This window comes from Trichoplusia ni, unplaced genomic scaffold, assembly GCF_003590095.1.
Source record: "Trichoplusia ni isolate ovarian cell line Hi5 unplaced genomic scaffold, tn1 tig00000143, whole genome shotgun sequence".
NCBI lineage: Eukaryota > Metazoa > Arthropoda > Insecta > Lepidoptera > Noctuidae > Trichoplusia > Trichoplusia ni.
The window spans coordinates 1-5,000 of NW_020799987.1; the positions used below are offsets into that span (position 1 = coordinate 1).

The 5,000-nt window shown below is 47.4% G+C and overlaps 2 non-coding genes across 2 annotated transcripts; both read right to left on the reverse strand.

Annotated features, from left to right (window-relative positions):
• Window positions 1-1,043: 1,043 nt before the first annotated feature.
• Window positions 1,044-1,200, reverse strand: LOC113506927. The gene has a single exon (XR_003401767.1). It is a non-coding gene; the product is annotated as a 5.8S ribosomal RNA (ribosomal RNA).
• A 419-nt stretch (window positions 1,201-1,619) lies between these two features.
• Window positions 1,620-3,522, reverse strand: LOC113506929. Its single transcript, XR_003401769.1, has one exon. It is a non-coding gene; the product is annotated as a small subunit ribosomal RNA (ribosomal RNA).
• Between the last annotated feature and the right edge of the window lie 1,478 nt (window positions 3,523-5,000).

Consider the following 5,000-nt stretch of genomic DNA (forward strand, 5'->3'; position numbering starts at 1 on the left):
TTCGAGTTTCGCAGGTTTACCCCTGAACGTTTCACGTACTCTTGAACTCTCTCTTCAAAGTTCTTTTCAACTTTCCCTCACGGTACTTGTTCGCTATCGGTCTCGCGGTAATATTTAGCCTTAGATGGAGTTTACCACCCACTTAGGGCTGCACTCTCAAGCAACCCGACTCTAAGGAGAGTCCCTCTCGCCGCAATCCTCCGTCGCTACGGGCCTGGCACCCTCTACGGGAAAACGGCCCCGTTCAAGACGAACTTGGACAGGAGCGATCGCGACGAGAAAGCGGAACCTCCCGAACACCACATCTCCCGCCGCCTGAACGACGGCGGGATTCAGTGCTGGGCTTCTTTCCTGTTCGCTCGCCGCTACTAAGGAAATCCTGGTTAGTTTCTTTTCCTCCGCTTACTAATATGCTTAAATTCGGCGGGTGATCCTCCCTGATCTGAGGCCAACGATAAAAAAATGAGGCAGACGCGATATCCGTCAGCGTTACGACGACGCAATCGGACACTAGAATAAAACGACGCTTTAACGGCGCTATTAGATTCTTATGAACGACTACGGCGTCGATGCGCTCTTCGGACGTCGAGTCCGCCTACTAGTATCTCGAACGATATACGGACATGTGTTTATGTCGAACACGTAGACATTGTATACTAGGACCTTGAGCACCTCGACCCCTCTGGTTAGTTAGACCGACCGAAGGGTCGCGATCGCGCAGACGCATCTCGACGAGACGTCGAGACGCATGATACGCTTACTCGCGATCATTGTACGTCCGTCGCGTAAAACGCAAATACACGTCGTTAAATGTGCAAGAGCGTCAGACACGTCGTTCGACAAATGTCCTATCTATCGTATAGAGCGTTATTTTTGAACGGACCGTCGGTAACAACGTTCAACCCGAAAGAGCGAAGCGTAAACAGCGACGACACTTATCAAGCGAAACGGACCGACGGATGGCCGTCAAATGCGCTTCTGGATCGTATCGTATAGGGATACGAGATCATAATGCGCAATGTGGCATGTTTACTTTATACAGCCGGCCCTCAGACAGGAGTGGTCCTGGATGTGTCTCCACGGACCGCAATGTGCGTTCGAAATGTCGATGTTCAAATGTGTCCTGCAGTTCACACTATGACGCGCAGTTAACTGCGTTCTTCATCGACCCGCGAGCCAAGTGATCCACCGTCCAGGGTAATAGTTTTACAAAATTATTACCCATGTTACGATAAATAAAGAATTTTTTTTTTTTTAATATATCTAAAAAAAAAAAAAAAAAACATTTACCCCCGTCGCGGAACACCGCGTAATCTGCAACGAGAGAGAGTGAACGTTAACGAACGCGTATCCACCTAAAGCTTATATGTTTCTCACGGTTTGCGGATTTTATGTTAAACCGTATCGTAACGAAGCATAAAACTCTCGATTGTACGCGACGCGAGACGAACGACCGGCGCGCCCGGACAGTTAAGCCATGGAACGCCTGTCGGTTCGGTCTCTTTTTAAAAGTTCATCGATACGATTGGATAAAAGTGTCGACGAACGTTTTAAGTATTTGGAGAACATTAATGTGACATCGTTTCGCGTACGCAGTGCACGTTAAAACGGTACATCGTTAATGATCCTTCCGCAGGTTCCCCTACGGAAACCTTGTTACGACTTTTACTTCCTCTAAATGATCAAGTTTGGTCAACTTCCCAGCAACGCCGACGGCCGTGAAGCCACCGCGTGTCGGTCCGAAGACCTCACTAAATCATTCAATCGGTAGTAGCGACGGGCGGTGTGTACAAAGGGCAGGGACGTAATCAACGCGAGCTTATGACTCGCGCTTACTAGGAATTCCTCGTTTATGGGGGATAATTGCAAACCCCAATCCCCAGCACGAAGGAGTTTCAGCGGGTTGCCCGGGCCTCTAGGCCAGGGAGAACATGCTGATTCCTTCAGTGTAGCGCGCGTGCGGCCCAGGACATCTAAGGGCATCACAGACCTGTTATTGCTCAATCTCGTGCGGCTCGAAGCCGCCGGTCCCTCTAAGAAGAATTTTAATACGTCGCCAGTGAGTTGCGTGACGCGTAGCCACGCACACCTAAATGACGACGCCTATTTAGCAGGCTAGAGTCTCGTTCGTTACCGGAATTAACCAGACAAATCGCTCCACCAACTAAGAACGGCCATGCACCACCACCCACCGAATCAAGAAAGAGCTGTTAATCTGTCAATCCTTCCGGTGTCCGGGCCTGGTGAGATTTCCCGTGTTGAGTCAAATTAAGCCGCAGGCTCCACTCCTGGTGGTGCCCTTCCGTCAATTCCTTTAAGTTTCAGCTTTGCAACCATACTCCCCCCGGAGTCCAAAATCTTTGGTTTCCCGGAAGCTGCCCGCCGAGCCATTGTAGTAACGTCGGCGGATCGCTAGATGACATATTTACGGTTAGAACTAGGGCGGTATCTAATCGCCTTCGAACCTCTAACTTTCGTTCTTGATTGATGAAAACACCTTTGGCAAATGCTTTCGCTGATGTTCGTCTTGCGACGATCCAAGAATTTCACCTCTAACGTCGCAATACGAATGCCCCAGTTATCCCTATTAATCATTACCTCGGAGTTCTGAAAACCAACAAAATAGAACCGAGATCATATTCTATTATTCCATGCACGAAATATTCAAGCAGCATTTTGAGCCCGCTTTGAGCACTCTAATTTGTTCAAAGTAAAATTGTCGGCCCACCTCGACACTCACCGAAGAGCACCGCGATAGGATTTTGATATTGAACCGGCGTATTACCGCCGGCTCACCGACGATATGCTCCGCAGACGTGTCAGTATCACCGCGGATGCGGTGCACCGACAGCGCGGCGCACAAATGCAACTACGAGCTTTTTAACCGCAACAATTTTAGTATACGCTATTGGAGCTGGAATTACCGCGGCTGCTGGCACCAGACTTGCCCTCCAATTGTTCCTCGTTAAAATATTTAAAGTGTACTCATTCCGATTACGAGGCCTCGTAAGAGTCCCGTATCGTTATTTTTCGTCACTACCTCCCCGTGCCGGGAGTGGGTAATTTGCGCGCCTGCTGCCTTCCTTGGATGTGGTAGCCGTTTCTCAGGCTCCCTCTCCGGAATCGAACCCTGATTCCCCGTTACCCGTGACAACCATGGTAGTCGCAGAAACTACCATCGAAAGTTGATAAGGCAGACATTTGAAAGATGCGTCGCCGGTACTGGACCATGCGATCGGCAAAAGTTATCCAGATTCATCAAAATTAACGACTTCAGACACATGGCCATCCGTCGATTGGTTTTGATCTAATAAAAGCACTCATCCCATCACTGGTCAGAGTTCTGATTGCATGTATTAGCTCTAGAATTACCACAGTTATCCAAGTAACTGAGTAAGATCTAAGGAACCAAAACTGATATATTGAGCCATTCGCGGTATCGCCTTAATACGGCTTGCACTGAGACATGCATGGCTTAATCTTTGAGACAAGCATATAACTACTGGCAGGATCAACCAGGGAGCTTCATTCATATGAAAGACGTTCTCGTTCGTTTCGATTTTCGATTGCGGTGGTACACACGTATACCGTCCTCTCTCTATATCGATACTTACGAGAAATCCTCATTCCCGCGCGTCGACGGATTAACGCAGACGCTTGTACGGGCGAGCTCGTATAATAATTGAGACGAATATTGTTTTCGACGACGACGACGACGACTACGACGACGCCTATAAGGGTACAATATAATGAAAAAACCCCGATGGTGAACGTTCGTATCGAGACACGATTTCATTCACTTTAATAATAATCTCGGTTAACATAATAAAATACGTCAAACAACGATTTAATTGCCCGGATTGTACAGAGTCCGTATTCACTATATTCATTGTTTAGTTTATATATGTAATCATATAATAATGCGTATATAGAACAATACTATTTACACAAAAATAAATAATCGTGATTGAACTCGCGAAAGATTCACATTAGCGTATCCGTGCGCGTTTGAATCGATCACGTCACGATTAAAGTCATATTTTATAACATTTGAACCGTTAACGAATCGTAACGTTGTTACGAACCGACGGTCCACACAGTTGAAGTTACACAAACGCACAACACACACAGTACTACACACTTACATACTAATATATATATATACACTTATATATATATATATAATAATATGTATGTGTGTTGATCATCTTCATAATAATATTACTACATGTGTGTGTCGTCCATTTTTCGTTCGTAGACGACATTCAGCGACTTAACGTGAAACACACTAACATAATAATGTTCGCGTGTCAACGTTAAGTCGCTGAAAGCTGCGCACGCGCACGCGCACAACATCATACGTGCGCGCATCTGCGCGCGCCGCATGACATTGTTGCAAACTTAAACGTATATAGTATCGGAGGAGAAATACGTTATACGATGAGATATCCACGTACCAAGCGACCGAGTGAACTGAAAAGTTTCGAGATCAGCAGATCAGGGATCGTCGGTGGTGTCATTCAAACACTACCTACCCTCGAGGTGAGTGAAAGCCGACAGTGGAGACCTAGCCCCGCCCCTACCCTCCCCCTCCGCTCCTCCCCCACCACCCAGATATTGGTATTGAATATGTTGAGAGGGTGGCCTCCATCAACCTGAAGAACTAACATCGACCACCACAAAAGAACCTGAGGCGCTGCAGAGCGGGGGTGTGTGGCCGGGGGGGGGGGGGGGGGTGCCTGGGTGTTTGTCTAGGTTCAACGACTTGGTGAGTGTTTGAGTCTTCATTGGTGTGGTGTGACACAGACGCCTATGAAGGCAGGAACGCAAGCACCCCCCCCCCCCCCGCGCGAGCGCGCGTGCCTGCTGGGTTTCTGGTTACTACTACTACTACTACTACTACTACTAGTTAGTAGGTACTATAATACATATATGTATGCATAGTTAGAGATGCGTTTAAGACGCTAAGATCACCCACCATGATATATTTTTTTTGCATT